Below are 26,369 nucleotides of genomic sequence, written 5' to 3'. Positions count from 1 at the left end.
AGTTGAAATTCCTGAGTATTTTTCCACTGAATCATTTGTGAATCTCTGCATACTTTCATTGATTCCTGCTTTAATTTTTATTGGTTTTATTATTCAAACTTATCAAGTTGTTTTTATCTTGCTATTCTATCAGAGCATTAGTGTCATCTCCACTGTTTTTATAATACATTTATTTCATAAATTTTTTATATTTTTAATACAAGATCTAAGAATATGAGAGCTAATATAAGGCTGAGGCAAAATTTAGAGAGATGGTTTTCTAGGTGGATATCCATTCATTAATCAAAATATATGAGTAACTTGATCAAATCAGTTCTAGTTCTTTACAAGTATAGAATTTTAAAATGCATATGTCTTTTGACTTAGCAATCTCATTTCTAGAAATTCGTCTTACAAAAATAAAAAACAAAAATGCATAAATACATATATTTATACAGTACTCATTTTAGGAGTTTTCCTATACTGGAGCTGCATGTTTCATGGAACTTAGGTTCTAAAGTTAGTGAAAAGCATATCTGAAAATCTCTTAAATAATAGAATTACTCTCAGTACAGAAAGATGCTTACACTATAATAGCTTCAAGAGAACTTAGGTTGACTAAAAAAAACAGACTTAGTTCTCCTATGGCATTCTCACTCCTAAGTATAAACTCATTGATAAGTTGCCCCAGTGGAAAAAGACAACAGTATGTAAGTAATAATCTCTTCCCTTTTCTCTCTCTCTTCCCGGGTAATAATAAAATATGCTGTGTTCATTTCTAAGGAATGTTATGTAACTTTTTAAACAGTGAAGTAGATTTGCATATGTTTATGTGTCGACTTAGACACACACACACACACGCATACACAGACAGAGGGTTACCCCTAGTTACGGGGATGGTCACATGACGAAGAGAGAGAAGAACAAGGATATTAATTTATACCACTTGAACTTATGTAATATTTAAATTTTTATAATAACAATTTGCTACTTAAAATACTAAGTATAATTTTAGGAATCAAGGATATTAATGATTTCTTCTCTCTCATGATTTTCCAAGCAATTATGGAAATATTGGGTTGCATAATAACAATTACATTTAACTCAACAAATATTTAACATTAGACCTGTAAGATTTGAATATCGAGAAATCTTATTCAATCATTTTGAGAAGAAAGCTGTCTCCTAAGGAAGACAGAAAGATATAGAATTTATTCTACTTTGAGACCTAGAGCAAACTAAAAAAGGGACTTATCATTAACCTGGGCCTTGATGAATCCAAAGGGATCAGGGAAGCCAGAAAGGATATTTTAGGCAGAAGGGAGAGCATGTTCCAAGACAAGGAAGCAGCTGTGAGCATGACCAGTACAACTGACCTAGACTACTGGTAGTCTAGCTTGGCTACGGAATGAATGATCAAAGAGTGAGAGATAACCTCAGACTGGCAAGCTGGAGTTACGATGGGGAAGTCCTGCCTAATATAGCATTCTAAGAAGTTTATTTGTAGAAAGTGGAGAAATAACAGGGGTATGTTTAGGTAAGAGAGGCACAAGATTATGTGTGTGTTTTTGGAAAGTTCATTTTGGAGACTGTGTGGTGATTTGATCTCAGTTAAGAAAGGCTGTATCCAAGCAGACTGGATATAAGGTCGTTAAAATAATCTAGTAGAAAGATGATGAGTGTCTGGGCTGGAGAATAGCAGTGGAGGTAGAGAAGAGCCAGAGAATTCATGAGACGAGTCAGAGTCCAACTACAAGTTATTTCAGTCCTTGGGGATGTAATTAATCTGGAGCTGGTAATGTGAGCTCATTTAAGTAGCTAAGTGCTCTCTTACTATCTCCTCACTTATCTAGGGATTTGATTTCCTTGTTTGTCCTACCCTTTGGAATTTGAAGATCATTTTTTTTCTTGATTGAGAAAACAGAAGCAAAATAGGAGTTTAGTCCTTCCAATGTCATCTGCTGATACTGCACCATCTGGCCCAGGAATCAGACCTATCCCTCGCTCAGTCTTTCTTAGAAATTATATTTAAATTGTCTTTAGTGCTTTCCAAAAGACTCGGCTTACTCTGTGGCTTAGCCTTATTGATACTATTTTTGCAGGTTCCTGTCTCTCTTTCAATGTTGCCCTTCATGGTGCATCTTTCCTTTTGGCTTCCATTTTTCTCAAGATTCCAGAAAGAGAAATATCTATTCTTGGTCTGTGGTAAATTTCTTAGACCCGAATTTTCAGCTTTTCTCATTGTAAGAGAATATCAAATAAATAATCCTTCCTCCTTTTTTATTATTGGACATTTTAGAGTGACAGTGTTAATACCAACATGCATTTAATCATTTTTTTAATATTTGAGTTCTTTCATTTTCAGTTCAGAATGTCCTTCACATATATTTTGTCTGTTATTTTTATATCCTCTTTCTTTTCTTTTTTATTTGCTTAGCTCCAGTTTTCTCTGCTTTATGTAGCTCTCTTCTCTCCAAGGATTTTCTTGCTATCAGTTTCTATTTTGATTGATCCACCTTCTTCTGGATAGTCTAGTCTGCTTCCTGGCCTTTCCCTCTTTCCTAGGTTACATGTTTTTACCATGTTAATGCTAACAATCCTGATATCCCAAAGCTATGAATGCAGGACGTACTATGTATACCATTTTTTTCAATAGCATTTTAGAAATCTGTTTATTTATTTTAGAGCACTTCAAAATGTGTTTCTTTGTTTCTTCTGGATATCAAATTTTATAACTATTAAAATCAAAGCATTTAATTGTTACTCGTGGTTATATTATAAATAGAAAAGCATTCTGGTTTAGTGAGAATAACCCCTGAGTAGGAGTAAAAAGATATGGGATTTTCCACTTCGCGGGTGTATAACTGCCCTGTTTAAATCACAATTTTCCTAAGCCTCATTTCCGTTGTTATACATAAAATAGAAATGATAATATTTTCTATGGTAAATCACAACCTTGTAAGTATTAACTAAAATGGCATACGTAAGAACTATTTATAAGCTAGAAATTCTTATACAAATATAAATTATATTTAAAAATTAAACTCTAACAAAAATTTAGTTTGTTGATTACTTTTGTACATAATTTTCTGCATAAAACTTGAGGAAACTAATAAATAAGAACTGTTCATCTGGTCAAGGAGACCAGATCGACACCCACTTTTTTTTTCTACCTGATACTATGAAACCAAGCTTGCTAAGCTTCTCTGATATTTTTTTTCTTTTGAGCTAGATTATAGATGAAGTCAATAAAATACAGTTAGTTTAGCTTTTAATATTTTTTTACCAACCAATGGAAAAGCATACTTAGCTCATGGATGAACTGGTTTTGCATTATATTTGCATAAACAATGTCTTCTAATGGGAAAACATCCCACAAATATAAACTATTTTTGAAGTGTTATTTTGTGAAAATAATCAAGGATATTACAAATATTGTTTTCAAAGGCTATAGATTTGATTTTGAGACTATCCTTTATACTAATCGTATATTTATAATGATGATTCTAGCAATTGTTCACAATTTCAATAACTAAAAATATAGATTTAAACATGCTGTATGGGGTATTGATGATTCCCAAATCTATCTACTTTAACACTCATGAGATCTGCATTACCTTTACCGAAATTAAATAGGAGATTTATATACGAAATCCATTCGGGGATTAAGAAATTCAAAGAGAATGATAGGAACACCTTGAATAGGTAATTTGGTCCTTTTTGATGAAACTTTCAGAGACCTGATGTGAGGTTAGTTGCAATAACCATGCATGTCCTGAGGTTAATCAGGCTCAGGATTGCAGATTCAAACTGAAACGAAAAGCATGGAAGGGCATCAACTTAGGACCTTGTGTATGTTCTTCCTGTATGGGATTAGCATATGTTTCTCTACTTACTCAGTGCATAGCCCTTTGTGTTTTAAGTGAAAATAAGTTCCAAAGTGCTACTGACCCTATTAGAAAAGAAATAGCAAAGCTCTCCCACTGTATGAAGGAAAGACTAGCAAAGTGAAATAAGTTAGCCTTGTAAGCAGAGGGTCAGCTTTTCTAATGAGCTAAAAGGCTTGGATATAAGTGAAGGTGAAATGCTATTGAATTGTTACAAATGCACCAGAAATTGTCCACATTTAATCTAGTGGTGGGAGGGTGAAGCAAAAAGGAGAATCAACATTCTGATTGAGAATCTGCCAGTTTTCCATGTTAAGTGAAAACGACATGTTTCCAGGAATATGCCAGTTGTGTTTCTCTTTACCTTAACCAACACTGGGCATTCCTGCAGACCATTTTCAACTTACAGCTCAGTCCAGTACCTTATGTTCCCTTTCTTCTGTCTTCTTCATTACTAACATTCTCCCTTTAACCTAAAGAAAACAAAGGAGACCAGATCGACACCCATGTTGAGCCTTCACTCTCTTAACCACATGCAGCTAAGCTCTAGACAGATGCCCTGATTTTTCTGATTCCAAGAGATTCTTGACTAATTTTACATTTTTGAATTTGAACTTGTACCAATATACCATAGGCCGTCAAAACGATGTTAACATTACATCACATTATCTTGTAGATTTCTTTAACTTTTAAAATGGTCAGCAATACAACTGCAACATTATACTTATTATAGATTTAAGTGGAATTCTGTCTGTAACTGATTGACAATATCAATAATTTTTATATCAAATAATAGGAATAGCAGTTTTTTTTCTTTAATTGGGGCCTCTTTGTTTTATTCATATGCCTACAGCTAGATCCTCTTTTCTGTCTGTAGACAGTGATTCCTGCTGTGCACTGTTAAGAAAATGAGAAGACAAAATGGAGAATCAATTTAAAAAAAGCTTTAGTTGATGAAGCTTCATAGTAGATCAATGGAATCCAGCTAGTTAAGCTATCTTTAGTAGCTGAGATAAGGTTTTATAATCACTGTAAATACTTACACATTTCTATGTCTTCCTCATTTTGAATTTCTGTATTTGGACAAAATCTTCCTAAGTATTCAAAAATTTATGACATTTGAATAAGTATTTCCTTAGTTATACTATAGATAACCAATTTTGGAAAGCAATAATTCAAAGATAATTTAACTCCACAAATATCCCACATATTTATTTAGAATATATGCACTTAAAAACTAACCTCTCCTTTCAAGAATTGAAACAAGGTATAAGTGCAGATTCAAGGTGGACATAATTATTTTATTCCATTACTTAGTACTAAAGGGAATTACTTATTTAACAGTTATTCTTTTATTACCTGCTTATTTAAACAGGTTTCCACATAAGCACAGGATATGTAAGACTGATATAAAGCAAGAATATTTGTTTAATAGGCAGATCCATAGATCTAATATTTATTAGGTTTCACTAAACTTGCATACAAGGAATAGTTGTTTAAAATTCCTAATAGCATTCAGTAAAAATATTGTTTGAACTATTTTAGCAAACCTTTGTTTTTTTAAAAAAATAAACAAATATTAATGAACATCCTGCTAACTGACTCTTGTTCACATGAAGAAAATATCTTGGTACTGTTGATTAAATATGAAATGTAGAAGTAAATTATTTAGAAATTAATTTAAAGCTGTAGCTAGTCTATAAAATAAATCATACGATCCATACTATTTTCTCAACTTTGACCTAAATATACTGAAGGCATTGATATTCGCTTTAAAAATAGGACTATTTGTACTACATTATCATTTTTAGATTAAATAGTAGCAATTATATAGATACTGCTGATTCCGGAGCACAGCTATTCAAAACTCCAGCAGAAACCTGGAAATTTGAAACATTCTAATTGCTAAATTCACTGACACTTAAAATAGAATATTTTGAATGTACTCAAATATGCATTAGCTCCAAATTGAATAACATGGCATACATGAATTTTCACATAGTAACTCATTATTAAAATCCAGTTTCTGGGCTCAAGATATGGAATATATAAACACTCACCAAATACACCAACATATATTTATCTAAAAAAGCAAACTATTATGTACCATGTAGTATGTAGAAATCATTCTGACAATACCTGAGTATGATAACTATTATGATGTTCATTGTGTCTTAAAGGCATTATTTCAATTTTTCCAGACAAAAATATATAGTTCTATAGTAAATATGACTGTCAATAGGGAAGTCCATTAGTCTGTTCTTGCACTACTATAAAGAAATACCTAAAATTGGGTACTTTATAAAGAAAAGAGGTTTGTTCAGCTCACAGTTCTGTGGGCTGTACAGGCTTCTGCTTCTGGGAGGCCTCAGGAAACTTACAATCATGGTGGAAGGTGAAGGGGAAGCAAGTGCCATCCTCACATAGTGGAGCAGGAGGAGAGAGAAGGGGGAGGTGCTACACACTTTCAAGCAACCAGATCTCATGAGAACTCTATCATGAGACCAGCAAGGGGAAAGTCTGCCCCCATGATTCAATCACCTCCCAATAGGCCCCTCCTCCAACACTGGGAATTACAATTCAACATGAGATTTGGGTGGGAACACAGAGCCAAACCATATCATTTCACCTCTGGCCCTTCCCAAATCTCAAGTCCTTCTCACATTTCAAAACACAAGCATGCCTTTGCAACAGTCTCTCAAAGTCTTAACTCATTCCAGCATTAACTCAAAAGTACAAGTCCAAAGTCTCATCTGAGGCAGGGCAAGTCTCTTTTGCCTATGAGTCTGTAAAATCAAAAACAAGCTAGTTACTTCCAAGATACAATGGGAGTACTGGCATTGGGTAAATGCTCCCATTCCAAAAGGGAGAAATTGGCCAAAACAAAGGGACTACAGGTCCCATGCAAGTCTGAAGCTCAGCAGGGCAGTCATTAAATCTTAAAGCTCCTAAATGATCTCCTTTGACTCCATGTCTCACATCCAGGCCATGCTGATGCAAGGGCTGGGCTCTCAAGGCCTTAGGCAGCTCTGCCCTGTGGCTCTGCAGGGTACAGCCCCCATGGCTGCTTTCATAGGCTGGCATTGAGTGTCTGTGGCTTTTGCAGGCTCATGGTGCAAGCTGTTGGTGTATCTACTGTTCTGGGGTCTAAAGGATGGTGGCCTTCTTCTCACAGCTCCGCTAAGCAGTACTGCAGTGGGGATTCTGTGTGAGCACTTCAACCCCACAATTTCCTTTTGCACAGCCCTAAGTTTCTTCATGAGGTCTCTGCCTCTGCAGCAGACTTCCACCTGGACATCCAGGTGTTTCCATACATCCTCTGAAATCCAAGCAGAGGCTTCCTAGCCTCAATTCTTGCCCTCTGTGCACCAGCAGGCTAAACACCACAGGGAAGCCACCAAGGTTTTCAGCTTGCACCCTCTAGAGCAATGGCCTGAGATATATATTCAGCTATGGCTGGAGCTGGAGTGGCTGAGACACAGGGAACAGTATCCTAAGGCTTCACAGAGCAGCGAGGCTCTGGACCTGGCCCACAGAACTATTTTTCCCTTCTAGGCCTCCAGGCCTGTGATGGGAGGGGCTGCTGCAAAGGTCTCTGATATGCCTGGAGGCATTTTCCCCATTGTCTAGGCTATTAACATTTGGCTCCTCTTTATTTACACGAATTTCTACAACAGGCTTGAATTCCTTCCCAGAAAATGGGTTTTTCTTTTCTACCACATTGTCAGGCTGCAAATTTTCGAAACTTTTATGCTCTGCTTCCCTTTTAAATCTAAGTTCTAGTTTCAGATAATCTCTTCACTCATGCATATGAGTGTACACAGTTAGAAGCACACAGAGCACCTCTTGAATGTTTTGCTGCTTAGAGATTTCTTCCACCAGATATCCAAATTATCTCTCTCAAGTTCAAAGGTCCACAGATTCCTAGGACAAGAGCACAATGCCACCAGTCTCTTTAATAAAGTATAGCAAAAGTGATCTTTAGTCTAGTTCCTAAGAAGTTTCTCATCTCCATCTGAGACTCCATCAGCCATCTCTGTCCATATCACTATCAGCATTTTGGTCAAAACCATTCAACAAGTCTCTAGGAAGTTCCAAACCTTCCCTCATCTTCCTGTCTTCTTCTGAGCTCTCCAAACTGTTCCAACTTCCACCTATTACTCAGTTCCAAAGCTGCTTCCAAATTATCTTTATAGCAATGCCCCACTTCTCTGGTACCAATTTTCTATAGTAGTTGGTTATTACACTGCTATAAAGAAAACTGAAACTAGATAATTTATTTAAAAAAAGAGGTTTAATCAGTTCATGGTTCTGTGGGCTATATAGGCTTTTGCTTCTAGGGAGGCCTCAGGAAACTTGCAATTATGGTGGAAGGTGAAGCGGAAGCAAGTGCCATCCTCACATGGTGGAGCAGAAGAGAGAGAGAGAGAGAAATGTGCTACACACTTTCAAACGACCAGAGCTCATGATAACTCTATCATGAGAACAGCAAGGAGGAAGTCTGCCCCTATGATTAATCACCTCCCAACAGTCCCCTGCTCCAACTCAGGGAATTACAATTCAACATGAGTTTTGGGTGGGGACACAGAACCAAAACATATCAGGAAGAATATCACAACTGTAGCTGTCAAAGGAAATCACTTTTGCCATCATGTTTCCACTGGGGAAAAAGTGAAGAATGGTCATATTTTCTCTGATGTCTATGATACATATTTATTTAAAAATTCATTCAGCAAAAGTTACTGTGTGCTTGCTTCTTGTAATTCTCAGAACTAACTAGGAACCACTCCCTCTAGAGGTAAGATTGTGAATATGAACAGAACTTAAAAATTATGAGCATTAGAAAGGACACTGGACACCTTCTGGATTTATGCCATCTTTTGTTGATGAGAAAAATTATGCCAATATATTGGTTAACTTTCCCAAGATCACACCATTAGCTAATAATAATAACAGATATTCTAAATTCCACTTTATTTTCCCTATTAATATACAATGTTGTCTCAACTAGTGTCTCAACTTTAATGACTCTCTTCTTTGAAAAAGTCTTCAGGGGTTTCTCATTTGGTAGGGAATCCAACAGCATGAAAACAAATCAACCAACACTTGGTGTGAGCTTAAAAAGATGATTCCAAGTCAGAGTCACCTTGAGAACCAAGAAACCAAGCACTTGATCACAGGACTGAGAGTCAATTGGCCCAGGAAGGAAGGTATATAATGTTTTGAATTCCATTTTGGTCAAGTCCTACTACTGTCTCTGGCTTTTCTATTTTCTTTTTTTTTCTTGAGATGGAGTTTCACTCTTGTCACCCAGGCTGAAGTGCAATGGCATGATCTTGCCTCACTGCAACCTCTGCCTCCTGGGTTCAAGTGATTCTCCTGCCTTAGCTTCCCAAGTAACTTGGAATACAGGCACGTGCCATCACACCAGGCTAATTTTTGTATTTTTAGGAGAGACAGTGTTTTGCCACGTTGGTCAGGCTGGTCTCGAACTTCTGATCACAGGTGATCCACCCACGTCGACCTGCCAAAGTGCTGGGATTACAGGCATGAACCCCTTTGGCCTATTTTTCTATTAAACAAAATATAGACAACCTACAATGGGATAGATATAACCATACATAACCTCTTATGAGATGACATTCATAGCGTAGTCTGAAGACTGAAGGACCCAGATTGTGAAATAATGTGCCTACCTTCCTGAAACAAGGAAATGGAGAATAAATTGTAATGTTATGAGGCTTATCAGTAAGAAATAGGTTAAGGAATACCAAGGCAACATCATTTCCTACCCAGAAGCACTGAATTCATTGGAGAATGCTGGTGGTTACTCTTAAGCTATCAGACACCATTATTATAGTTGGAATATAGTAGAGGACTACCTTTAACCCCTAGGCTTAGAATAATAATTATGATTTCACCACAGAAGCTTCTTCCTGATAGTTCCTTCAGATTTTGACTATATAGTAATAGATACAAATTGTATCATGAGGCTACAACTTTATGAACTGTGGTCATAGGAGGAAGAACTGGGATGCTTTTTGAATCCCCTCAGTGGATTCAGGAGAATAAGCATAACATTACTTTTTTTTGTGACAGCAGTGATAGCAGCCTGACAACAGAGATAAAGCAATAATCAAGAAGATGCAAACAGGATAGAAGATCAGCCACATGGACTTGCTGTGATCATCCCAGACAAAGATCAAAAGGATGTAGGCATTATTTAATAATCATATCTTGGGCATAGGATTCAACAGATTTGAGTAGGTGACATACTCTTATACTTTTATTCTACTAATTTGTTCCAGGGAAATAATTATTTCAAAAAGATATTGAGGAAACATTATTTCTGGAGTTATGTAAAGTTCATTTTTCAAAATATTTGTACTTTATTCTATCAAGACTGAAAGATAGTTTATGATTTTATTAACCGTGGGCACAAAAGACTGCCATGGTCTTTGAAAGTCCTGGAGGGCAATGACATACTTATCTGGACTGAGTATATTAGGAACAAAGACGTAGCCTTTATAAGATAATCTGCAATCACTCTAACATGTAAAATGTCTAGCATGAAAAATGTCATGGTCCTATTGATAAAGCAAACACCTTTTAGTTGAATCTCTGATACGGTTTGGCTGTGTCCTCACCAAAATCTCATCTTGAATTGCAATCCCCATAATCCCCACATGTCTAGGAAGAGACCTGGTGGGAGGTGATTGGATCATGGAGCCCATTTCCCCATGCTGTTCTCATGATAGTGAGTTCTCACAAGATCTGATGGTTTTATAAGGGGCTCTTCCCCCTTCACTCCTCTCTCTTTCACCTGCCACCATGTAAGGTGTGCCTGTTCCCCTTCTACCATGATTATAAGTTTCCTGAGGCCTCCCCGGTTGTGCAGAACTGTGAGTCAATTAAACTTCTTTCTTTTATAAATTACTCAGTCTTGGGTATTTCTCTGTAGCAGTGTAAAATAGGACTAATACAATCACTATTTAACTTCAGCAAGATCTTTTTCTTTTTGTATCTGATTTTGATCAGTGTTTTTTCTGTGGTATAGTAAGATGATAGTATATAACCCTTAAATTACATAACATGCATTGAGTCCAATTTGCATGTTCTGAAGGCAAATGGTTTGTGGTTAGATTGAGGTTGAAATTCTTCCTCTAACATTCAAGCACTGTGTGGTATTGGGTAAGCTGATTAACTTAAAACTCTGCTTCCTAATTTTCAATATATAATACAACCTAACATCATGGTCACAACATTTGTAGACATTATTGTACTTCATATAATCTATCATCATATTTTGCACATTTTTATTATTCTGAAATTAATTATTTTTCAGTTTATGGAACCTTAAAATTCTTGTTAGCATTGCTTAAGATATATTTCTTTCTGAGTAGAATTACTTTTGCTTCTGTAGTCACTTGAGAATAACCTACCTATGACCACTTAAAATTTTTTGGACAATATTGGAAGAATGAACCTCAAATCTGTGTTGAGTGCCATCTTGATTTTCTTGTGTGGTTTGTCATTTTTTTCCATTGGGTAAGATGTTCTCTTAAAAATAATTAATTATTTTTAACTATCTTTTTTGGTTGGCAGAATTGTTTATATTTTATCATTTTATTGATATCTCAGCTTCACTGGATTCCTGAACTTGAATACTTTATAAATTGATGTTTACCTTTAATTATATACATATATATACACACATATACACTATATACATGTATGTATATTTATTTCAATTACACAGACTATACATATTTTTAGAGGATTATAATTCTTACATTTTAGTAAGTTTAGTAAAATAAATGTTTGCTAAGTAGATAAGTAGGAGGAGCTATTTCGTTGAATCAATCTCTTCTTTCTTTTCTCTCTGTCTTCCTTCTGCCTTCCTTTCCATGCATTTATTCAGAAAATATTTATTGAGCACTTGTTACATTCCAGGCTTTGAGCTAGGCATTGAGATGCTATTCTTTGCTCTTCTGTACTGATTTACAATACACTGAGAAAAATATTGTGGAGAGAGTGGAAATAAATACCAAAAAAGGGAGTTAGGAATTCTAGATTCTCATTTCAGTTCTCTTGTTAACTCATTGAGAACAATCTCCCTTCACCCATCAAAGATTCCCTTTCTTTGCCTGTAAAATGAAAAAGTTTGGAATAGACAATATTTGAGTTTTTTTTCTAGTCACCAATCATCCTTAATTTTTCTATCTTTCCCTCTCTCTGTCTCTCTCTCTTTCTCTCATTTTCCCTTTTATATCCTTACTTTCTAAACACACACACACACACACACGATATAGTAAACATTGGAAAACCAAAATTATAATTAAATAAGATCTTCTGAATTTTCATAAAATTGAATAATTTTACTACAATTAATTTTATTAATTAGTAGTTATACATTTGTTATATTTTATATATCTTAAATAATTAAATGTAAATATTGCACTAAGACTTTGAGACACCTAGTGTGAATGGGGGGGTGCCAGGTAGGAAGTATGTGAACCATTTTTATATGATAGAAAGCCAGTTGTATATGTATGGCGATTATGTAGACAGACATGCAGTTTCCCCCATGTTGCCTGCCGCCTGATAAATGGTCATATCCATTTATCCCTTCCCGTGAGTGTGTGTGGTTCTTATGACCTGCTCCTAACTAATAAACATGGAAAAGATTATGGGATATTATTCTTCTAATTATGTAACATTGTAAGAGACTCTCTCTTGCTAGCATTCTGGCTTTGGGGGGTCTCTCTCTTTCACTTGCTGTGAGAAAGAAAACTACTATGAATCCTACAACTGCAAGAAAGTAAATTCTGCAAATAATTTGAGAAACTTGGAAATAGACCCTTCCCCAGTAGAGTCTCCAGATGAGTACCTGCTTTTGGCCAACACTTCCTTTGTAGCCTTACAGAGGACATAGCTAAGCTGTGCCCAGACTCATGTCTTACAAAACCAGGAGATAAGAAATGTGCGTTGCTTTAAGCCACTGATTTAGCCACAATTTGTCATGCAGCATAGAAAAGTAATATAATGTGCCTACAGTATGGACCTTTTTGCTCAAGGGATAAAGGATCTAAGAATAAAGTTAGTGGTTAGGAATGAAAACTGGAATCTGTGGATAAAGTTAAGTACTTAGGACCAAAGTCAGGCTAAGGTGTTGCTGGTAGTCTCAATATATAGCAATGAAATTGTGCTCTATAAAAAGTTAAGGACTCTGAAAAGGCAAGGGGTTGGAACAAAATTTTGCAGTCTAGGTCATGTTTTATCTAAATTTTTCACATCTTATTCTAAATCTGACTACAGGGAAGGTCAAAAAGGTAAACGAAGGATGATTTGTGAAGAATTCAGAGGCTAAGGCAAATGAAGGAGTTCAGCTTTTTTCTTTTGACTTTCAGAAGGCGTCAAAGACATATATGCAGAAGATTGAAATGACCAGATCATAGTTTTAGAAATGGTGAAGTTTTCAAAATGAACTGTGAGCAAGGGGCTATGGATGTTGACTGGAGGAAAAAAATGCCAAGTTTATGGAATGTTTTGACTAAGACACAAATTTTCACATTTCTACATAATTTTGTCCCCATATGTCTTTATCCATTCCATTCCCTTTGCTTAGAATACCCTTTTTTCTTCTCACTGGTTAAATATGATTAACTTTTCAATCCCAAGGAAATTAATTGTTTCTTTAAATATATCCCAATAGAATTTCACACATAATATAGGATAATTTCTTGTTCTTTGTGTCCGTTTCCTCCATTATAGGGCTGTATAAAGCCTGCATTCCATTTCTTAAACAGATGTTACATGGGAGCTTTTAATTACAGGCTTAGAAATACAGTTCGCAACTTTGTTGAACAATAGTTGAAGAACATTATTAACAAGTTTGAAAATTGGATTGTTCAGGAATGTTGATGAAAGAAAGCATGATTTTGAAGCCTAAATATTTTAATTACATTATTTTGCAAAAATACTACAAAATACATTACAATATGATTAGATTTTTTTCTGCTCATTGAAATTTGGCATTCACATTAAATTTATCGGAATGAAATATATTAAAAGTTCTTAATGTATAAATGGCTACTTCATCTTGACTTTAGAGTTACCTTCACAGTGTTTTGACTTCCTGTGATTCCTATTCTTCATTCCCATACTTAGGGGTTTACATTTTAAAATTCTATGATATTTGTGCCATTGAAAAATATTTACTCTATTAAAACATTGTAGCTCAGTATGGTGGTACACATCTATAATTTTAGCTACTCAGGAAACTGAGGCAAGAAGATTGCTTGAGACAGGGGTGTGCAAGGCTGCAGTGAGCTATGATTGTGCCACTGCACTCTAGCCTGGGTGGCAGTGTGAGACCCTGTCTTTAAAAAAAAAAAAATAAAACACTGGAGGATTTGTTGATCCAGCGTGAAAATGTTTGGCCTATAAAGTATATTAAATTACATTTTAGTCTAATTCAAAATTGTTTATCATTTTCTACTATTTTAATAATAATAGGTAACAGCAGAAATAAGTCAACATTTTTGTTACTATTATGTACAACATCAGATAGCCCTAACCAAGATAATGCTTTACATTAACATGCTGCTTTAAAGTTTTAAAACATTATATCTTTTGTACTTTTATGGTACAGAAAGGGGAGTTATTATGTGTGTGTGTGTGTGTGTGTGTGTGTGTGTGTGTGTGTGCGCGTATTTTTTTGAGACAGATTCTCACTCTGTTCCCCAGGCTGGAGTGCAGTGGCGTGATCTCAGCTCACTACCACCACTGCCTCCCAGATTCAAGTGATTCTCCCACCTCAGCCTCCCAAGTAGCTGTGATTACAGGCACCCACCATCATGCCAGGCTGATTTTTGTATCTTTGTAGAGATGGAGTTTCACCACGTTGGCCAGGCTGGTCTTAAACTCCTGACCTCAGGTGATCTGCCCGCCTGAGATTACAGGCATGAGCCATTGTGCCCAGCCCAATTACTTATTTTATTTTACCTCTTTTTAGTATTTGATTTTACCTTACTTTTAAAAAATACAAACTAAGACCTATAGATTTTAACTGATTTGTCTTAGGTCATAGAGGTAGTAAATAATAAAACTGGGATTAGAGTTTAACTCAATTGACTCTATGACCTTTCCTATTATACCAGGCTGTTTCTTATATCAAGATAGACAGATTTTATATCTCATTCTGAAGATAAAAACAATGGAAATCCCAAACTAGAGCCATCTTTCAAGACAAATGTTTTTAAGTAAACAATTTGGCAACATTTTAAAATAAAAACAGTTCCAAAACAATATCTAGCCCTCTAGGTCAATGAACAAATGTGAATTTACTGCATAAAATGATTAAATTACTATTCTGCAGTACAATGGGCACAGACAGTAATCTAGTGATTTTTCAGTGATAATGTACATTAACTTAGCTTTCATGAGATGGAAATTAAGATAAACAACTATGTCATTGCTATCAGAAGAATCTATTCTATAATGTGAAAAGAGAAAAAAACAAGGTACCTCACTTACTCCAATCCTTTAGACTTATTAACCATATTACCATAACGTAGAACAGATGTGTGTGAGGAGTGGGGAGTGGACTTGTTGGGAACATTCTGGTCTCTTTTACTTTTCTTCTGCAGGTAAAAATGACAGCCTAATCAGATGACATAAGAAAACAGTAGATTGAGGGAAAATGATTGCTCTTCAAGATCCATACATATTACTGCCCCTAAGATCCATACATATTATTATCCCAGTTTGCTATATTTACATATTAAAATATAACATATGATTATAAATGTGTACTCTTAATGTTGGAAGTGTTAGCATCAGTTGTGGTATAGTGCCGTAGTCACCACCACTTTTTCATGCTTCATGATATGTATGCTCCATTGCCATGTGACTTTGGTGACTCTCCCATTAAGATGTGGAGGCTATTTCTCCCCCTTTGATTCTGAGCTTAACTCTGTGGTTTGCTTTGACCATTGGGGCAACAGTGTATGTAGCCAATGCAGAGTCTTCAGAAGTGCTTTTGTTTTAGGGTTCAACAACTTTTTTTGTTGGGAACCCTTCTGCCACCATGTGAACAAGCCCAGGTCAGCCTACTGAAGAGTAGGACCATATGGACAGAGAAACCAGCTATTCCAGCTGTCCTAGCCATCCAAGAGGTCCCAAACATTCCAATCATATTAATATAGTTTGGATATTTGTCCCTGCCCAAATCTCATGTTGAATTATAATCCCCAGTATTGGAGGTGGGGCCTAGTGGGAGACGATTGAGTCTTGGGAGCCGATTTCTCATCAGTGGTTTAGCACCATTCTCTTGGTGCTGTCCTTGCAATAGTGAATGGATTCTTGAGAGATCTGGCTGTTTAAAACTGTGTGGCAACTCCCACACACCCTTTTGCTACTGCTTTTGCCATCTGACCTGCAAGCTCTCGCTGTGCCTTCCTCCGTGATTAGAAGCTTCAAGAGGCCTCCCCAGAAGCAGATGCCTCTGTTATGCTTCCTGTACAGCCTGCAGAACTGTGAGCCAATTAAATCTCTTTGCCTTATAAATTACCCCAGTCTCAGATATTTCTTTATAGCAATGCAAGAATGGCCTAACATACATATCTTATGCAGACATGTGAATAGGGCTGATATGATTTGACTGTGTCCCCACCCATAATCTCATCTTGAATTATAATCCCCATAATCCCCATGTGTCTAGAGAGACCAGGTGGAAGTAATTGAATCGTGGGAATGGTTTCCCCATGATGCTCTCGTGATAGTGAGTGAGTTCTCATGAGATCTGATGGTTTTATAAGTATGTGGTAGTTCCTCCTGCTTTCATTCTCCCTTCTGCTACCTTGTGAAGAAGGTGCCTTGCTTCCCCTTCACCTTCTGCCATAATTGTAAGTTTCCTGTGGCTTCCCCAGCTGTGTAGAACTGTGAGTCAATTAAACCTCTTTCCTTCATAAATCACCCAGTCTTAGGTAGTTCTTTATAGTAGTGTGAGAATGGACAAATACAAGTGCTATTTTACAGCACTCAACCAGGTGGATGCAGTGGTCTCTGCCTGTAATCCCAGCTACACAGGAGGCTGAGGTTAGAGGATCATTTGATCACAGGAGTTTGAGACCAGCCTGGACAATATAATGAGACCCTGTCTGGGGAAAAAAAAAGAAAAAATCACTGTCCAAGCAACCAACTCACAGAATAATGAGAAATGACAAAGCCTTGTTGCTTTAATCCGGTGTTTTGAGATAAATTGTGGTGTAGCAAAAGTTTTCTGATTTGTAAATCTATTTGAATAATATGTAAGCAACCTTGTATCTACTGAAAATGAAAATTTGGGATTGTCATTTCAATTAGGAATTTGTATATATATATATATTACTGATATCTATATTTCAGATTGATCTTTAAACAAAATATGTCAACAACTAAATGAAGCATACATTTCTTACAGATTGCTTTCTTTTTGCCCTCTCTTTCTGTTTATAATTTACAGTTCTCCCATTCACTCAAGTTCAAACTTTAACTATTGATCCTTTTGTATTTCTTGCACTACATAAAACTCACCTTCTAAGGTAATTGAAAGGATTAAGTAAGTTTACATAGACAGTGTGATGGTTAATGTTAGGCCACAGCTTGACTGGGTTAAAGGATAATTAGATAGTGGGTAAAATATTATTTCTGGGTATGACTGACAGTTGACTGAGTATAGAAGATCTGCCTTCACCCAGTGTGAGTTTGAACCATACAATGGCCTGAGGCCCAGATAGAACAAAAAGGTAGAGGAGTAGTGAAGTCTCTCTCTGTCTGTCTGTCTTCCGAAGCTGCGATATTCTTCTCCTGCCCTTGGAAATCAGAACTACAGATTTTCTGGCCTTTGGATTGTGGGACTTACACCAGTGGCCCCCTGGGCTCTCAGGACTTTGGCTTCAGACTGACAGTGACATTATAAGCTTCTCTGGTTGTGAGACTTTAGGATTTAGACTGAGTCATGCTTTGAATGTAGCTTTTGTTGCAGAAAAAAATAGATATATATAAAGACAAGTATATAGAAATATATATTTATACATATAAATATAAATATACTGAGCCATATTACCAGCTTTGCTGGTTCTCCAGCTTGTAGATGGCCTATTGTGGGAATTTTCTACCTCCACAACTACATGAACCAATTGCTCTAATAAATTCCCTTCTATCTATCCAACAGTCTATCTCCTAGTGATTCTGTCTCTATGGGGAACCCTGTTTAATATAGACAGGTAGGCAAAAAGCTAGATGATAGACCAACAGATAGAGAGAGAGAGAGAAGACACCTATAACACTACTTGATAACACATAGCAAGGGGGTTATAAATGTTGATAATAATGATTACTACTATCATCTAATGAAATGTCATCTACAATTTTTGCCTATGTTGTCTATTCTTCATTCACACCGCTTCTATGTTCTTCAGGTCCTCAATGCCTCTTCCTTTGAATATTGCTAGAATAGGCAATATAGAATATAGTTTTTTCAGTCTCCTTCTTATATAATAATTCCTTTACTCAAATACACCTACAGTGTTCCTCCTTGTATAACAAAATAAAATCTCAATCTATGTTTTTGATCTTTAAATCCTTTGTAATCTGATACTCAAACAAATTTTCTCTCTTATTCTCTACTTCACCTTATATATTTGAGCTCCAACCCAACTGCATTACTTCTTGTTACCCGCGTATACTATATGCTGCCCGTACCATGTTCATGCCATAACCCTGCATGAAAGGGCCTCCTCATATCCAAATATTTCCCTATTGTTACAGGCTTGATGTCTTATTTTTTATATTATATTGTAGACACTCTCACCTTTTGAGGCTCTAGGCTTCCTTGTAGAAACATACCATTATATTTGAACAGTTTTTATAGAACTTATTATTTTCTATCATAATTATATTTATGTATAATAATTTCTAAAAGTTTTATGCTTTTTCAGGCTAACATCTGTATATCTCTATCTACCTCATACCCCACATCACCTAGAATAGTGCCTTGGATATATTTTGGCTCTATAATGGCATATTTAAATGAATGTTTTAAAATAAGTATGTGAAAAAAAGTTAGAAAATTCATGAATGACCTCACAACTGAGGCAATGTGCACTTAATTAAAAAATGGAAACAAAAAACATGGTTTTATCCAACTTTCTATGTTAACAAACTCCTCCTTTTGCATTTTCCATATGGTCAGTCAGGACAAACAAGACTAATCTATGGTGACAAACACTCCTATAAATTCAGTTACTTAATGCATAAAAACTAATGTCTTGTTTACACAAAGTCCCCTTACAGTGAGTGACTCTCCAGGACAGCTGTCATTCATACTATGCTCAGTAATTCAGTCTGCTTCCATTCTCAGTACCAAAGGAGAAGAAACAAATCAGAAAGACATGCAGAGACTTTTCATTACCTTACTCATAATTATTCATTACTCACAATTCATTGGCCAGAACTGGGCATAGTGGCACCTAACTGTTAAGAAATTGGATGGCAGTTTTCCATGTGCCCAGATTGGGAAGAAGAATCAAATGTGATGGGCGCTACCTCATTGAAAGGCACTACCTTCCATTGAGTTGGACAAATTTGGAACCTCGATATTTTCTTCTGCTTTACCACCCATCATCCATTAAACCATCACTAAGTTAGATTTTTATATTTTTAACCTGTAACTATCCCTCAGGAATCTCCATTTCTTTTCATCTCCACTACTGTCAATCAGTTAGAACATAAAGTATGTTTTAAATTGGGGTACACAACTGATTATTCCAGTTACTATGGCTGCATAACAAAACACCTCAAAACTTAGTACTATACAACAGCAATTTTATGATTTTGTGATGCTCCCAAATCCTATGAGTCAGAAATTCAGCTGGGGCCACATGGGAATAGTGTTTCTTTACCTGAAGATGTCTGGCTCCACAGTTTGGAAGACTCAATCGGTGAGGAAGAAGAGGTGATTCAATGCCAGGGGCGATTTGAATGGTTAGAAGCTAAAATAACTAGCACTGGATGATCCAAATCCAAAATGGATTCTTCACTCACATGAACAGGGATAGCAAGAAGCCTGGGGTGAATTTGCACTGTCAACCAGAACAACTCCATGTGATGGGTTATGATCCAAAAGGAAACATCTAGAAAGCAAATCTTTCAAGAGATCAAGACAGAAGTTTCAAGACTTATATTGGCCTAGCCTTGGAAGCCATGCAGCATCAATTATGCCTCATTTTACTGTAAATGAGTCGTTAAGGTCTGCAGAAACTCAAGGGGAGAAGAATTAGGCTCTGTGACTTGATGAAAGAGCAACAAGCTCACATTTCTTACAAAAGAAATGTGAAGAGGGAAATATTATTGAGGTCATTTTCATCAGATTTCCATTCAAATACCACTGTCTCAGGAGGCCATATTATTAATCTCTTTAATGCATAGCACCATGTGACTCTCTGTAGCACTTCTCGGAGTTCCAATTTTAATTTGTTTGTCATTAATTCTTCAATGTCTGTCTTTGCCAGTAAATTTAAAGCTCACAGTGAGCAGGAACTGAGATCCTCCTCACCAGATATCTGTGCTGAATTGTGTTATATCTATCTAGCTATGCCTAGGAACCACAAAGGCAACAGCTGCACAAATGCATCAGGTTTTCTGGAACAGTCTCGATGGGTTACTCCCCTTTGTGTTCCACTTCAGTAGCTTGGCTTCTTGGATTTACTTAGAAGCTACAACTTGTTCCTTTGCCCTGAATCTCTCCAGGTAAAGAAGTCAGTAACTTTTTCGCTGATCTTCCTACTATCTCCTTCCAGACCTTCACTTGTGTAGAATGTTGTACATTTGTTTAAAGTCTAGTTCCTATAATAAATCTCATATTCCCATAATACTTAACAGTGGCTGTTTCCTGACTGGTAAAATATCCTTAGAATTTTGCCTAGTGGTTGGCACATAATATATTATTGATAAATGGTTTTTGGAAATAAATGTCAAAGAACTGATTTTGATTTGTTCAAAAAGAATAAGGGTAAAAATAATCTCAGATAAGAATTATCAATGGATGATAAAACCACAGAGTGAAATTTGAGAAGTAGCAGGGCAATTACATGGTCTTAATGAATGCTACAAAACATACTTATTCATTACAAAGTGACCAAAAAGAAAGCTTGTCAGACACCAGCATCATTAACCAAGAGATCTAAGCTACGATTACAAGAAATAAGAAAAATAGATACCAAGTGTGCCCTGATATAATACACATGGAAGAACATAGCATTCTTCCTGGGGTTATTTCTGCAAAATGTGCATACCTAAATCTAATCTTGGGAGAACATCAGACAAACCCAAACTGTGGTGCAATCTTCACAAGTGCCAAAGGCCTGAAAGTTGAGGAAAGACCAAGGAACTCTTCTATATTGAAAGGTGATAAAAATATGTCAAGTAAATGAGATGTGTGATTGTGAACTGGATCTTTTTGTTGTAAAGTATATAACTGGAATGAGTGGTGAAATCTAAATAAAATCTGAAGATTTTATGGTAACAATACATTAAGGATAGTTTTTTAGAGTTCATGGTTGAATTGTTGCTATGTGGGAGAGTGTGCTATGTGTGTGGTTTTTGGTTTTTTTTTTTTTTTTTTGACAAACACTAGCATATTTTGGAGTGATAGGGTGTCAGTTTGTTGACTTAGAAATAGCTCAAAAAATAGAGGAGAGGCAGTATAGTGCAAATATGGTAGAATCTTAACATTTAGGGATTATCATTGAAGGGTAAATAGAAGTTCTTTGTATAGTTATTATAACTATAATCTAATTTTGATATTATTTGAAATAAAAGGTTTAAAAAATAGTCAGGGGTGTTAATGAATAATGTCATCTTATTTGTTCTCAGTAAGTTTACTGTTCAAACTATGTGCCAGAATTGAAATACAGGATACTACCATGATTTTTCTGCGAGAATGGAATAATCTCAAAATGTCTGAAGGATTAACTTTCTGATCATTATCCCCATTGGAAATGAAGGTGTAAACACACTGGAATGGATATGTCGCTTTGTTATCTTGCACTGTTCAGGATTGTTCTGACATAGCCTATGTCTTCCCATCTCCCTAGTCTATCATTATCTGCTATGCTAGATATGTTATACACATCCACGACATGATTTTTCTGACATGTGAGGAGGGAGATTGGATGTCTTTATCTTGGACTGAATCCTCTATCTCTTCTTTCTAGCCAAGGTGATTATGTTTTCTACCTCAGGTAATTCAGATCTTTATCCCATCTTCCAAAGAATGTGAAGAAGCAAAACTGAGGAATCAAAATAGAGCTCATAATGTATTAATGTCACATTCATGCACTCAGTTAAATATTTCATTTTGTATTTTTTGTTGAAATACAATCAAGATCTTTTCACTGATAAAAAGAGAACTGCAGATAGTTAATAATTTTTAGATTATTTTTCTGAAATAAAATAAAATAATATAAGTACACGCACAGAGCTGTGATTTGCATGGGATGATGACATTACTTCCAGGGTAATTCTGTGTGTGTTTTATAGGTCACCTCTTGAGAATTGCTGGTGATAAATCTGATTCTGGAAAATACCTTCTTTGAGTTTCACACTGTTTGAGTTTAGCTTCTTGTTTATAGGCAAGGAGATTTTATGACTGTACCCAAAATGATGAAATCTACTTCTGGCTGTACATTAGCCTGCTCTATCAGAATCATACCCATTCATTTACTCTCCATTCAGCAAACATTTATTTTATCAGGTGCTGCACTAGGCTTGGAGGATAACAAAATGAGTAAAACCTTGACAAGGCCTTTAATATCAAATGATTTCCACAGCAGACATCTCTCAGTATGAATGTACACACACAATCACTTTTTTTTTCCCTGAGAAAAAATAATGTCTGCACTCTGGCTTTATGATTAGATTAGGATTGAGGATTTTACCGAAGTTCAGCCACTGAGATTCTCTTTTAATAAATGTGGAATTAGAACTTAAAGGATCTAATTCCATTAGTATTTTGCTTACATTTAAGTGATATATTCTGGAGAGGTATAGGGGAGACACTTCTCCCATTGTGTGTGAAAAAGGAAAAGGCATTTAATTACCATGTAGAAGAATGAAGTCGACTTCAGAGGTAGCAGAGTAAGACACATAGAAAAAGTGATTATACCTCAAACAATAATCATTTTGCTTTCTGGTCAGGCTTTCCATTTCCTGCTGTTAGATTTTTGTGATTTCTATGAAATACCTCTTTATTCTTCAAATCCATCTCTTCTCTTTTTTTTCTTTTCTTAAACAACCAAAGGCAGTCTATAGACTAATAACTACAATGATGTACAGTTGACCCTTGAACAATGTAGGGATTAGGGGCACCAACTCCTGAGTAATTGAAAATTCACGTATAATTTTTGACTTCCTTAAAACATAACTGACAATGTCCTACTGTTGACCAGTAGCTTTACTGATAACATAAACACTCAACTTATATTTGGAGTTTTGTTTGTTTGTTATTATTTCATTTTATTATATGTTTTTGAGACAGGGTCTCACTCTGTTGCCCAGGCTGGAGTGCAGTGGTGCGATCACAGCTCCCTGCAAACTTTAACTCTTCCGCTCAAGTGATTCTCCAGTCTAGCCCTCCCAAAATGCTGGGATTACCAGACTGAGTCACAGCACCTGGCAGATTAATATGTATTTTGTATATTATATGTACTATACACTATATTCTTATAATAAAGTAAACTAAGGAAAAGAAAAAAGTTATTAAGACAATTACAAAGAAGAGAAAATGTGTTTACTAATTATTAAGTGTAAATAGATCATCATAAAGATCTTCAACCTCATCATCTCCACATTGAGTAGGCTCTGGAGGAAGAAGAAGCAGAGGGGTTGGTCTTCCTGTCTTAGGGATGGCAGAGGTGGAAGAAAATTTAAGTATAAATGGATATGTGCACTTCAAACTTGTGTTGTTGAAGGGTCAACTCTAATTGGGCCTGTAAAGGGAGTATAAATGTATTATTAGTTAGGACATTGGCCCAGCTGCTTTGTAGGAACCAAATAACACAATAACACTATTCTTTTATACTATTATATAGGTAATTATATTATTTGTATAATAACACTACAAAAAATAGAAGGTTTATCTTTCTTTTACAAGAAAGTTCTAGCTGATAGACAATCCATTGAGCGTAGGGAAATTCCACTCCATAAAGTGAACCTGCAACCTAGATTCCATCCTTCTTGTTGCTCTACATTCTCTATGTTGTTTTTTCCATATTTTAAACCACAGAAAAGGAAAAGAGAAAGTGGAAGGGAAGTATCTGCCCTTTAAGGTTATGATCAAGAAATTGCTCACAAAACTTCTATTCGTATTGCATTGGACAGAAGCTGCCTTACCTCACCTCACCTCAGAGGAAGGTTGACCAACCCTCTATCTTGGTAGCTATGTTATACATGTTTGGCAGATGGGTTTTTGTTGTTGTTGTTTTGTCACAGAGTCTTCCTCTGTCACCCAGTCGGGAGAGCAGTGGCATGATCTCAGTTCATGGCAACCTCTGCCTCCCAGGCTCAAGCAATTCTCCTCATGCCTCAGCCTCTCTAGTAGCTGGGACTATAGGCACACACCACCACGCCTGGCTACCTGGCTAATTTTTTGTTTTGTTTTTGTAGAGATGGGGTTTCATCACGTTACCAGGCTAATGTTGGAGAGTTTTATTGTCAAATGGAAGAAGGGAACAATGGATATGGGGGAACATGAACAATTTCTGCTAAAATCATGCCATTGGAACCTAATGATAGAACAACTATGGTCATTCCCTCAGGGTTATAAGAAAAGATCTCCTGGAGAAAGTCTTTCCCGACTCCTCAATGATTAATTGGACCTTGCAAGGTCAAGAAGGAAAAGGATCATTTCAGGAAGAGGAGATATAATGTGCAAGACAAAAAGAGTTGTTAGTTTTAATGCTATTGCAACAAAAAGAGTTGTAGTTTTGTTAGAAGAATGGTGATGTAGCTAGATTTATTTTTAGAAAGATAACTGGCAGATGGTGAAGAATAAATGGAAGTAGGTATGATTACTTATAAATGCTGAGGCATTACGTGAGGCCAGTTCAAGGCTGCTGTGATTGCAGAACTGCACTCCAGCCTCAGTGACTAAGCAAGATCCTGCCTCTAAAGAAAAAATGACTACTAGAATTTTAAAAAAAATATGACACATACAAGTACCTTGCCAGATATCTGTATCTCTAACATTTTCTCTCAGACTGGTGTTTTTGTTTTCATTGTCAATAGACTAGTGTGTTTTACTTTCAATTGGTTTATTTTCTAATCTCCCTTATGATTTTTGTCCTTGATTCATGTATTCTTTAAAAGTATATTGAACAAATGCCAAACATTAGGGGATTTTTCCATTTAAAAAGTAAAAAGACTAGTAATCCTAGCCCTTTGGGAGACCAAGGCGGGTGGATCACTTGAGGTCAAGAGTTTGAGACTAGCCTGGCCAACATGGTGAAACCCTGTCTCTACCAAAAATAAAAAAATTAGCCTGGTGTGGTGGTGAGCACCCGTAATCTTAGCTACTCAGAAGGCTGAGGCAGGAGAATAGCTTGAACCTGGGAGGCAGAGGTTGCTGTGAGCTGAGATCGCACCACAGCACTCATCCTGGGCAATTGAGTGAGACTCTGACTCAAAAACAAAAATGTAAACAAAAAAACAACAGCAAAAAAGACTAGTTGTACACAGGGATCATCTGATAGAGATACATAGCATAACCAATATTTCTGCAAAAACTCAGTAAACCTACAATTTAGCTAAAAGTTCCTAAGTTTCCTATTGCTGGGTCTGACCTGCAGACCTTGGCTGAATGCCAGATGAAAAAATGCACTCAGACACAGGTATCCAGTGAAAGAGCAGGCTAGGGGACAGGGCTGCTCACAGACCCCAAGAAGGGTGTTATAAAGAGTCAGTAGCCATGGCCCTGACAAGCTGGCTCTGTGGGGATTTATTTAGAACAGATTTAATGACAAAGGCCTTGAATCAACACCCTTGTGGTTTGTCCCCTGGAGAGAGCAGTCCTGTGCGTGGATGATTAAAGGCCAGGTTCCAAGTCCTAAGTAAACTAGCTTATTTAGATCAGTTTCTTTACATCTCCTTCTTATCTAACCTAAGCTTTCAGGCACCAGATAAGAGAATCTGGCTGCCTTCAGCCAAATCTGCCTTCAGCCAAATCCTTTTACGAAGCTTTTGTAAAACCTCCTGGCCTTCCAAGAAGGTTTGCCTCTTCCTACAATTTTTCCCACCACACTGACCATTTCCTACATCCTATTATAATGTGTTTCTTAAAAGAATGGCCTTGTGCATAGATTTTTCTCCTGCATTCTCTATTCCTCAGTCAGTCTTCTCTATCCAGCAATCCAGATTTTTTTTTTTTTTTTTTTTTTGCATCAAAAAATGTCTAGGGGCTGG

Source organism: Pan paniscus, chromosome 1, assembly GCF_029289425.2.
Source record: "Pan paniscus chromosome 1, NHGRI_mPanPan1-v2.0_pri, whole genome shotgun sequence".
NCBI classification, from domain to species: Eukaryota; Metazoa; Chordata; class Mammalia; order Primates; family Hominidae; genus Pan; species Pan paniscus.
This window is presented reverse-complemented; position numbering follows the sequence as displayed.